General features: G+C 42.3%; 2 protein-coding genes across 11 annotated transcripts in view; one reads left to right on the top strand and one right to left on the bottom strand.

Moving 5' to 3' along the window:
• LOC135102257 (sialate:O-sulfotransferase 1-like) overlaps nucleotides 1-12500 on the bottom strand; it is a 442011-nt gene that overhangs the window by 59549 nt on the left and 369962 nt on the right. The gene's annotated exons all lie outside the window — the stretch shown is intronic.
• The window catches only part of LOC135102256 (uncharacterized), a 174924-nt gene that overhangs the window by 4479 nt on the left and 157945 nt on the right, over nucleotides 1-12500 (top strand). The window lies entirely within an intron of this gene.

Genomic DNA, 12500 nt, shown 5'->3' with positions numbered 1-12500 from the left:
TGAGAGAGAGAGAGAGAGAGAGAGAGAGAGAGAGAGAGAGAGAGAGAGAGAGAGAGAGAGAGAGAGAGAGAGAGAGAGAGAGAGAGAGAGAGAGAGAGAGAGAGAGAGAGAGACTTCCATCAATTCTCTCTTTCTCTTACTTCTCCGTCATTTCCATTTGTAGCTACACGCACACACACACACACACACACACACACACACACACACACACACACACACACACACACACACACACAGCACAGTGTTGTCGTAAATCAGCTGTTCAGTTCCCGTCACAACACACCCGTGGAACACACCTACCGCACGTGTATCATCATTACCACAGGTGCATACGTCCCCCCAACCACTCCTTCCCCTCCACACATGACTTTGCCTTCACTTTCCTCCAGCGATATCAAAACAGACTAAAATCACGTCTGTACCACTAGAGAAAAATAAAAATCTCTTCCTCTTCCTCTTTTTCTTACATCATCCAGTCCCTCTCTTGAAAGCGCTTCAGCTGAGTACTCCTTCTTCAGTAATGTCTTTATGCAGGACGGACTGCCCTCGGTGGTAGTGAGCCCAGGTACGGTCACAGGTCTTAAAAGACACGTCTATAATTCAAAGATATCCAGGCCGGCACTCTCCGCCGCAGATTTATTTAGCGTCTTAAAGCATTACTCGGTGGCGTCAGTTCTTCATCTTCATCATTCTTTGAGAGGGTTGCAGGTAAGGGGTTAGTTCACATCTAAAGCACTTCCTCCGATCACATACACAGAGAGTCTCGAGTTAACCTTTTGATTGCTGATAGGAGTATGTTGTTTTGTTTGGATAATCTTGGATGACTTTACTGTGTCAGAATAAACTACACGCGGTGTCATGGTTTGAACAACTATTGTGGGTCGTTTCTTTGGATGTTGGTAGTCGTTTTCGATATTATACTTAGTAAAGGAACTGCCGCGTGATGGCTTTTTGCAGCTTTCCTTATTTTCTTGTGTTTTTTCTTTGTTATGTTTTTCAGTTAAAGGAGAAGCCATTGTAAAGGGTTGAAATTACTACTACTACTACTACTACTACTACTACCACCACCACTAATCGTGACGTATGACAGCTGTGCATCGCTAAGGCCATTGATGATTAGCGATCGTCTCGGTAATTCAAGACGCCAGAGGTTACTGTGTCAGCAATAGTTAGTGCACGGCATCCCTAACTGGAGAATACCTACACTGACACCATGGGCCGAGCGATACTGAAATCTGATTAACTGATGCCTTCTTGGTAAGCACCGAGTGAGACTGCCACCCATCCCCACACACAGGCACTTTAATTAATTCTCGTCCAGCAGTTGACAGGTAGGATCTTTGAATGCTTTTCTGAATATCTATCTCCTATCTCTAGCCACAAGAGTCAGTTGTCGCCAAGTCGTCCCTTCAGCTGCTTCTCTGACTGACTTCTCCATGCAGTTCTTGGCCTTCTCTCAGTCTTACTCCGGTGACCTTTCCACGCATCAATCTTGGAGGTGTTCTGTCTTCTGCCATTCTCTCGACTACAATATACACACAACATATGAGCAATCCACCAAAGTAAAAGGATGGCATATTATATTTATCACTTTTCACGAGTTTTTAGATCAAATTTTCATTGGATATAGACTCTCTTTCCTAATTAACTTGAGTTTCTGTTAGAAATGTTAGCGGCTATAGACTTTTCCGGCCGTCTAATGTACAAAGAAGGGTAGATGTGGACGAACGAGCCTCTCTTTAATAATAGTAAATAAGAAAGAATGAAGACAAACAGTCAGGCAAGGACATCAAGGTCAGCTGTTGCATGTGTGCGTGTGGGCGTGTATGAGTTCCCTGTACTGTGCGCAGCTGTGTGCTCTCCCTTTCTCCCCTAGTCCCACCACTTTTCCTCCCCTCTGGTCCCCTCATTCCTCTTCACATCCTCTCCTCACATTCTCTCCCACTGAATCAGTCCACCACCACCACCACCACCACGTCATTTCTTCTCCATGCACGTCTTCCCTTGGACTAAAAACAATTGAAGCCCCTCCTCGTCCTTCTCATTTTTCCCTCTGTTCTCCGCCACTTCCCTCTCCTGGCCTCCGCGCTCCCCCTTCCTCCGCCTCCCCTCGCCTGTCTGTCCTAAGCTTCACTTCTTCTACTATTAATAACTAGCAGGAGCTCAAAGGCATCATGAATCATGCATTTTTGGCAGCTGGAAAGGGAAGATGAAGAGGGACTAGAAGAAACGGGATTCAGAGAGAGAGGGGGAGGGAGGGAGGAAGGGAGAGAGAGAGAGAGAGAGAGAGAGAGAGAGAGAGAGAGAGAGAGAGAGAGAGAGAGAGAGAGAGAGAGAGAGAGAGAGAGAGAGAGAAACAAAGAGATACAGATAAATAAGCACACAGATAGATAGATAGATAGATTGATTTTATTGACCATAAACATTACTAATATTATATGGGACAAACGTTCACTATGGTCCAAACATATATGAAACTATGAAAATTAATAGTGCGTAGTGCAAGGACAAAAACAAAAATCCAAGACCAAATAACTGAATGAATAAATAAAAGCAAAAAAAAAAAAAACACCAACACACAAATAGAAATACGATGAAAGTACAGAACACATAAGACACAAACTTTACATCAAATATCTGCTTCCATAAAAGGGACTCTAAAAAAAAAAAAAGTAAACAGAAATCTTATTAATACTAAAAATTCTCGAATGCGGAAACATAACACACACACACACACACACACACACACACACACACACACACACACAAAAGGACAGAGAAATACAGACTGACAGAAAAGAAGTAAGAGAGGAAATAGGGAAGAAAGGGAGGGAGGGGGAGAGAGAAAATTATAACGCTAAGGAGAGGACGAAGAAGAGGAGGAGGAGGACGAAAATAAAAATGAATAAGAAGAATAAGAGGCACGTGTATGAGATGAATAGAGTGATAGAGTGAATACGTGAAGGAGGAGGCGGGGCAGACGAGAGCATGAATAAAAGAAGAGAGAGAGAGAGAGAGAGAGAGAGAGAGAGAGAGAGAGAGAGAGAGAGAGAGAGAGAGAGAGAGAGAGAGAGAGAGAGAGAGAGAGAGAGAGAGAGAGAGAGAGAGAGGGAAGAAGTGAAAAGGATGCACGTAAGAAATGAGGCATAGGAATCAAAAGCTAAGGGGAGGGAGAGAGAGAGAGAGAGAGAGAGAGAGAGAGAGAGAGAGAGAGAGAGAGAGAGAGAGAGAGAGAGAGAGAGAGAGAGAGAGAGAGAGAGAGAGACCCATGGAAGAAAGCAAATTAATAAGTAATGAAAGTTTCGGGGGAGAGAGAGAGAGAGAGAGAGAGAGAGAGAGAGAGAGAGAGAGAGAGAGAGAGAGAGAGAGAGAGAGAGAGAGAGAGAGAGAGAGAGAGAGAGAATCATCGTAAGCTTGCATTTTGTTTTAATTAAAAGACAAGGAAAAGAATGCGCAAAGGAAATGGAAAAGAACAAAGATAAGAGAATGCTTGGTGGAGAAGGAAAAGGGGAAGGAAATAAATGAGATGAAGGGAGGAGATAAAATGGACGACGCTGACAGTCTGGGGAACAACACAATTACTGCATAAGAGAGAGAGAGAGAGAGAGAGAGAGAGAGAGAGAGAGAGAGAGAGAGAGAGAGAGAGAGAGAGAGAGAGAGAGAGAGAGAATAACTTTAACGTATGATAACGAAAATATAACAGTAGTAGTAGTATAACAGTAGTGGTAGTAGTAGTTGTAGTAGTTGTAGTAGTAGTAGTAGTAGTTATAACAATAATAATATTAATAATAATAATAATAATAATAATAATAATAATAATAATAATTCACAATATAGCACATTTTCAAAGGGTATTATTAGAGATAAGCAAAGATATATGTAAACTGCAAGTCCTTTTTTGTAACGCTCCCTATTATCTCCTCGCCATTATTCTATTTTATTGCCATTACTGTCCTCTCGGTTATTTCACCCTCTTTAGCCTTTTTTTTTTCCTCTCCTTATCCCTGTTCTTCCTCGTTCTCGTTTTCCTCACCCTCTCTTCCTATTTCATTTGCAATATGTTCTTTTTTTTCTTTCCTTCTTCATTCCCTATTTTTTGGTATTGTCAACACTGTCTTCCTTACCTTTTATTGTTTTTAGTAATTTTCATTGAAGTTTCAGTAATTCTTTTCCTTTCTATTTCCTGCTTTATTAATTGTTTGCATACATTTTATAATAATTTTCACTCCTCTTTTAAAGCATCATCGTAGTATATATAAATTCCTTTATCCCTTCTCTCTTCATTTCATACTCCTTATTTTTCACTTCGTAAATCCCACGCATAATCACATCCTTCTGTTTATAATAACAATTTATACCACAATTTCAACTCTCAAAATGCAAGTATATACCACAATATTTCTTTTCCGTCTCCCTGAATCTATTCCACACACACTATATTTTTCTCTGCATTCCAACTACAACTTATTCTTTTTTTCTCCTCTCTGTGTTTTCCCTACTGTGTGTTTCTTTTCCTTTTTCCAGTCATACCTCACCTGTTCCCTCTCCTATTCTCTCCCCCTTTGTTCCTATCATGTATACTTCTCAGCTAAACCTCTATTTTTTTTTCCTCTCCCACTCCCTTTACCTCTCTCTCTCTCTCTCTCTCTCTCTCTCTCTCTCTCTCTCTCTCTCTCTCTCTCTCTCTCTCTCTCTCTCTCTAAATCGCTGACCTCATATTTTTCCTCTTCTTTTACCTTTCCTCCTTCCCTCCATCCCTCATTTATCCTTACTTCTCTCTGTCCCCGCCTCTCTGTCTGCCTGTCCATATATCCCCATCTCTCTCTCTCTCTCTTTCTCTCTCTTTCCCCTCTATTTATATCACTGCCAGTAATCACAATCCGTCATAATCACCCTCAGAGCGCCTATACGGGAAACTAATAAATTTGCTCCGCGGGTGAATCACAGACAAAACAAAGACGGAAGGATGAAGGGAGAGTGGCTCGGTGTGTCCTAATGAGGGGCGAGAATGAGTCTGCTTTGAGGGAAGTGCTTCGGGGATGTGAGGGAAAGAAGTTACTTTGTTTAGTAGGGTATTGTGTGTTTAAGGGGCAGTTTCGTTTCTTCCTGTCGTTTTCGTTTCCTTCTTCTTTCCCACCCCCAACCACTTTTTTTTTTTCCAGTCTTGTTTCGTGTGTTTAGTTTGTGGTTGTTTGTTATGGTGTGTGTGTGTGTGTGTGTGTGTGTGTGTGTGTGTGTGTGTGTGTGTGTGTGTGTGTGTGTGTGTGTGTGTGTGTGTTATTTCTCTTTGTGTTTTTTCCTTTCCTTTTTTTTTTTTGGTTAAGATAAGGAAGTTCAAGAGGAAATTAAAGGAAAAAGGAAGTAAATGAAAAAGGGGAATTATCTGTTTGCTTTCTCCGTCTGTCTGTTTATCTGTTTTTGTGTGCCTCTCTCTCTCTCTCTCTCTCTCTCTCTCTCTCTCTCTCTCTCTCTCTCTCTCTCTCTCTCTCTCTCTCTCTCTCTCTCTCTCTCTCTCTCTCTCTCTGACGTCCTTTCCGAAACTTCAGCTTTCATTAGTCAAGTGTCGGATTGGTTGTACGAAATATTCAGCACTCGTCTGTCGGTGGCACTGAAGAGTAATTGTTATTTTATGCTCACTACACCGCCGCCACGGATGTCGAGTGGAGTGGAGGGGAGTGCAGAGGAGCGGAGTGGACTGGAAGAATGGAGGAGAGTAGGTTAGGGAAAGGGAAAGGGGAAATAAGAAGTGGAAGACAAAGGAAGTAATTTAGGAAAAGAGGAATAAAGACTGGAATGTAAGGAAGGGGGTAATTAGGTTACGTTAAGCAGGGATTGGAGGAGTAGACGTAGGAAGGAAGTTAAGAAAAAGGGAACTGGAGTCGAAGGAAGAAAGGGATTAGGTTAGGAAAGGGGGAAATAGGGAGTGGAGTGTTAGGTAGAAGGAGGTTGGAGAGGAAGGCAGAGGAGGACAGAGGGGAAGGTGAAGGTTAAATGAGTTACTATGGGTCAGCTTGCCACACGGGCCCAAGGGAGGACGCTGCCGGAGACGCAATAGGAGAGGAGGAGGAGGAGGAGGAGATGAAGAAAAAAAGAGAAAGAGGCTCAGCAGTAACAAGAAGAAAATATGAGGAAGAAGAGGAAGAAAACAAGACACAAGAACATTAAGAAACAGAAGAATGAGTACATGAACAGAAAAAAGGGAAAGATGAAACAAGGACAAATAAAGAGAATATAGAAAATAAGTACAGAGAACGAGGAAGAGGAGACATGGCATCAGTAACAGGAGGAGGAACAAGAGAATGAGGAGGAGGAAGAGGAGGAGGATGCCAGGTTCAAATCTTGAGGTGGTGGTACGAAGAGATTAAGGTGGATAGAGAGGCAGCGGGGAAGGTGAGTGAGAGGAAGAACGGCAAGAAGTTGAGCTTACTTGGCGGGTCTTAGCGGGCAAGTAGGCGGGAGTTGAAGGGCGAGGTGTCACTGGGCGGCTCTGGCGGGAGGTACACGGGGCTCACTGGAGGGATCTTAAACCCAGGCGTGTTCTTGCGAGTATTAATAGCAGGCGACGCGACTCGACCAGCACGCAACCACCACGAAATGGGCGGCCGGGCGTGCGGAACCTGACCACCACCAGACCACCAGGAGACCACTACTAGACCACCAGACGGCTTGTGACATCCCGCCAGGAGCTTAAGACCTACAGACTGCCACGGCAAGACAGCTCGGACCGACTTTAAGACCAGGGGACCACCACACCAGGAGACGCTGTACGGCGCGCAGAGATACCAGAATATGTGGTGATAAAGAGGGACTAACAGCACACCAAGATCCCGGAATATACTGCTGTGAAATACCACCACGTCCTTACAGCATACGAGAAGCAATACATCAGAGTTAGGACCGTAAATAACGAAAAGCAGGTGGTTATTTCGGAATACGACGCATAATTCAGTTACACGCCGGAATAAGTAACAGCGAATCACTGCTACTGACGCAGAATGTATAATGTACAAGATAGAGACGCGCCAATGTATAACACAGCGTAACAACAGATCTTTGTTTCGCAGTATAAAGAAACACAAAGGAAGAACAAAATAGTACATCTGCTGACCAATGGTAGGTTGTTTGTGAAAAAAAAAAAAATATATAGTATCTAATCTTAAGTAAGAGATAGTAAAGGCGAAACAACGAGACACAATGACATACAATTTATACAATTACTCAGAACTAAATACAGACGAACAATACAAATTCCATGGACAGCGTTTGTCACAAAATACGTATGCTAACGAAAGCCCAAAAACAACAGACAATCTCAAAATACACATACACGTGCAGAATTTATAAACAGTACTGCACACCAGCACAACGACCACCGCACCGCACCACGTAATATAGAATGTACATGTATGTGAAGAGCAAAAGAAAAGAAAAAAAAAAGGGAAAGGGTATTATATGAGTTTAAAACATGCAAGAGCTCTCTACCTCCACCACCACTACCACCACCACTACCATCACCATCATAACTAATATCACAGTCCAGCACTTAAATCTACCCTATCATCTACACAGACCACCCCCACTCATGCTCCCGCACTCCGGTACTCCTGCCCACCCCATCATCAACACACTCTCTTACACCCCAGTACTCCCACGTACGTGTACAAAGGATTACAAAGGAAAAGCAACAGACCTCCCATGTTCTTGCTAAGTTGTTTGATTTCACTACCTTACAATAATCGAGGAACTAGGTAAAGGACAGCAAGGTGGAAGGCTCCTCCCTCCCCCCTCCATTCTAGTCGATTAATTAACCGCGACTGGAAGAATCAACACCATTAACACCAGTACTGTCACACTCCAGCACTACTCCACACTGCCTCTTCTATTAGTAGACTCCCTCATACTCCACATTACACCATCAAACCACCAGCACACCACTACACTGCAGCTAACACCACAACCACGGTCCAAACTCCATTCTACACCACCACCACCACCACCAACAAAAGTACTCCGCACACACTCTACGCTTCAACATAAGAACATACAACACCAGGCCACAAGCAAAAAAAAAAAAAAACCGGATGGCAGAGAATTATAAAACGGGCGCGCAAGAGTGAGGCAGCAACACAAACAGGAAATTCACAGTGCAAAGTCCACACAAAGAACTTACGTGCCACTCCCTCAACACAGGCAGCACAGGCATCACACTCTCGCCACGAAAAACACAACAAACAACACAAGCAAAAATTAATCCAAGGAACTTACCCCAAACACACCACCACCACTACCGGGAACATAAGGAAGTAATTAACCAAGGAACTTACCACAAGACACCACCACACTAATAAAACCAACATCAGCCAAACAACAAACAAACAAAATAAAACAACAACCCAAGGAACTTACCACACCACCACCACCACTACCAGCAGCACATAAACAAACAATAACCCTTTGGCTGCTACAACTTCTTCTCAGCTTGATGTTATAGTGTGGTATAAATTTAGGTAACGATTTTGAAATGCAACAATTACAGCAAAAGATGTCATCGAATATCAGTACTATATCTTGATTTTTGATGGGTAAAACTGCCTAGGGTTGCTGAAAATTAAATCACACGTGCTGTTACCAGTCAAAGAGTTAACCCAAGGAACTTAACCTAACACACCACCACCAACAATACCAAGAACACCAGCAGAGTAAAGGAAAGATCGTGAATTACCTCTCCCTCTCTCCTACCCCCAGCACACATACAAACAGCTCCCCAGTACAAAGTTTTCCCAGCTCCCTCTTGACACAGCAGTCCCCCAGCACGTCTAAAAACCGAGTCGCTAACAAACACAGCTGACGTGACCATGTTTAGTATGCAAGGTCACGGCTAGCGGGAGGCGAGGTCGGGGGAGGTCAGGTGGTAGGTGATGGAGGGTGTCAAGGTTTCGGACAGGAAGCGCTGATGTAGGTACAGGGTTTGGTGTTGAATTGTGTAAAGCTGTTGTTGTTGTTGTTGTTGTTGTTGTTGTTGTTGTTGTTGTTACGGTTGTTGTTGTTGTTGTTGTTGTTGTTGTTGTTGCTGTTGTTGTTGTTGTTACGGTTGTTGTTGTTGTTGTTGTTGTTGTTGTTGTAAATGAAAAAAAATAAATAAGAGTAGCTGCAGTTCCAGTATAAAAACATGTCTATCTAAGTTCATCTATCATCCCCATCCGGAAATTAGTCTCTTCTTTTAAAGCTTCCTATTGACGCGGCACTAATAACCTGATTACTGAGTCTATTACATTCATCTGCCACTACTTTAGTTTTTTTTTTCTCTTTTTTATAACTTTTTAATCTTGTTCGTTATTTTTATTCGTATTCTTCCTTCCATTATTGTGAATACTACAACTACTACTATTACTAAAGTCATGTCATTATCAAAGAATTATGACTGCTCAAGTATTTTCTAAATAACCCCATTAAAACAACCGCAACCTATTCTGTTTCCCTCATTATAGTATTTTTTTTTTTCGTTGTGCTTTCAGTTAAAACCAACGAGAGTTTAATATGTATTTAGTTGGGAAATTACAAAATGTGTGCGTGTGTGTGTGTGTGTGTGTGTGTGTGTGTGTGTGTGTGTGTGTGTGTGTGTGTGTGTGTGTGTGTGTGTGTGTGTGTGTGTGTGTGTGTGTGTGTGTGTGTGTGTGTGTGTGTGTGTGTGTGTGTGTGTGTGTGTGTGTGTGTGTGTGTGTGTGTCCAATTCCGCCTCATTTGTGGTTTTGTCTTCTTCCTCTGTCTTCCTCCTGGCACTAATGCGAGGCAGATGGAGGAGGAGGAGGAGGAGGAGGAGGAGGAGGAGGAGGAGGAGGAGGAGAAGGGTAAGAAAAACGATGAGAAAAAAAATAAAACTCGAGTAAAGAAAGTGACAGACAGCGAAGAGAGAGAAATGAAAGAAGGAAGAAAAAAGAAAGGTTAATAAAGTGAGAGAGAGAGAGAGAGAGAGAGAGAGAGAGAGAGAGAGAGAGAGAGAGAGAGAGAGAGAGAGAGAGAGAGAGAGAGAGAGAGAGAGAGAGAGAGAGTCGAGGAATGACTGGAATAAAGAAAAGTCAGAAAGTGAGAAAAGAGAGAAAAGATTGGTTGTGGTCAAACGCTAAAAAGAAGATAAAGGAATGAAAGAAAGAAAGATGAAAAGAATGCAAGGGGAGGAAAGAAAGAATAGGAAAGAAGAACAACCTAAGATTTTGAAAAAAAAGAAATTAGGGAAAAAAAGAGACGAAAAATCAGAAAAAAAACAAGAACATATAAAAAATGGAAAGGAGAAAAGAAGGAAAGAGACCGAAGAAGAGAAAGAGAGAGGAGGGAAGGAAGGAAGGCAGGGTGAAGGAAAGGGAAGAAGAAGTCCTGTGTGGGGAGATAAAGCCAAAGAGGGAATAAAGAGGGGAGAGAAATGAAAGGGAGGGGAGGAGGAAGATAAAGATATTGCCTACGAGTGCACATGAAGGAGAGAGAGAGAGAGAGAGAGAGAGAGAGAGAGAGAGAGAGAGAGAGAGAGAGAGAGAGAGAGAGAGAGAGAGAGAGAGAGAGAGAGAGAGAGAGAGAGAGAGAGAGAGAGAGAGAGAGAGAGAGAGAGAGAGAATAAAGGGGGCGAGGGTCAGAAAAAAAAAGACATAGATATGGAGAGAGAAGAGGAGGAAGGGAGGAAAGGTCAGGAAATGAGGTAAGATGGGGGAGGGAAGATTGCCAAGGTAGCAGAGGAAACTCAGGTATGAGAACGAAATGTGATTTGTGGTCCGCGTTTGCTGCACAGCAGAGGGACGGCGAGGCGCGAAGACACAGAGGTGGAAGACACAGAGGAGGCTCGCTCATGTGGAAATTATAAAGGAAATATTAAGATGTTATGAAAGAATAGGTGTTGTTACTGTGACCGTTATCAGGATTTTTATGTCTGTTGCTCTCCTCTGCTGCTGCTCCTACTACAACTTCTGCTGTTGCTGTTGTTGTTTTGATTATGAATGTTACCGATGATGATAAATTAATACAAGAAAACGAAAGGAGAAACAGATAATGAAAAAGAAAAAAAGCAAGAATGAGAGGAAGAAAAATGGAAGATTTAGAAGATTTTAATTTTAAGCTGCTGCAATAACGCAGTCATTTGACGTCTGAGAAAAGAAGAAAGACAACAACAACAACAACAACAACAAAATGGAAAAAAAACTCAAAACACCACCCATACCAACTCAGCTTTTCCCAACTCCACTTCTTACAACCACCACCACCACCACCACGCCTCTCCATTACGATGTCCTCCCTCTCCCCTTTCTCCCTCTCCTCCTCCTCCTCCTTGTCCTCTTGCTCCACGACTCTCATAAACCGGACGCTATTACACACATTTCCGCCATCACCACAGAGCGACCCTGAGATGGCCCCTTAATTGGCAGAGTTACAGGTGTCATCCGTCACCACACCTGACGAGGAGAGGCACTGAGGTATACTCGCTAATCACATACACCTGGAGTCTTTTGGTCAGGTGCAAATGAGAGAGAGAGAGAGAGAGAGAGAGAGAGAGAGAGAGAGAGAGAGAGAGAGAGAGAGAGAGAGAGAGAGAGAGAGAGAGAGAGAGAGAGAGAGAGAGAGAGAGAGAGAGAGAGAGAGAGAGAGAAATTGATAGGAAAAGAGATGCACACACAAAAATGAGGTTGGAAGAAATAAATACGGCAGAAAAAAGTGAATGAATAAATAAAAAGAAATAAGAGAAAGAATAAAAAAAAAAAGACACAGGGACAAGAAAAAAGAGAGAAGGTGGAAGGTGGGGCGCGACAAACAGCTCCTGGAACGCCGTAAACAAACTCGTGTCGACACAAAACCTTCAAACCTTGTCAAAAGAAGCGAGTTTCAACATTTTTTTTTTTTTTATGCACACGCCAGTTTCAGATTTTTTTTTCTTTTTTTGTTATTTATATACCTCCTGGTTTGCTTATCCCCCCACTTTTTTTTTCTCCCTCTCTCTTTCTTTCTTCCTCTTCATGTTTTGTATGCATTTGCTTCCTGGTTTTCAACTGAGCTTCTCTATAGTTTTTATTGTTTGTTATTTTGTTTTCTTTATCTTTTTCTTCTCTTTTTGTCTTTTTTTTTTTTGCTTTTTCTTCTTCACTACATCATATATATTCTTTTAACTTTACATTGACTTTTTCTCTTGTTTTTTTTTTTTGTATTCTCCCTTATATGACATTTTACGTTCTTCGAAACATTTATTTCAATCATATTTTTCCTCTCTATTCACCTTCATTTTATGTACATTTATTTTACGTTCTCTAGAGTTTATCAATTCATTTTTTTCTTTTGCACACTTGCTTCCTCTTTTCATTTCCCTCACGTTGCATCTTCTTCATCTAGTTCGTCTCCGGCTCTGTATTTTCATTCATTATTTATTACTTTTTTTGCCAGTGTAGTCTACATGATGGATCTTTCCAGTTGCTCCCTTCACCATATTCCCGTATATTCCATCAGTACTGCAGCGCGCAATATTCATG

Source organism: Scylla paramamosain, chromosome 7 (genome assembly GCF_035594125.1).
Source record: "Scylla paramamosain isolate STU-SP2022 chromosome 7, ASM3559412v1, whole genome shotgun sequence".
Lineage (NCBI taxonomy): Eukaryota > Metazoa > Arthropoda > Malacostraca > Decapoda > Portunidae > Scylla > Scylla paramamosain.
Note: the sequence above shows the minus strand (reverse complement) of the source record. Positions and strands in the feature narration are given on the sequence as shown.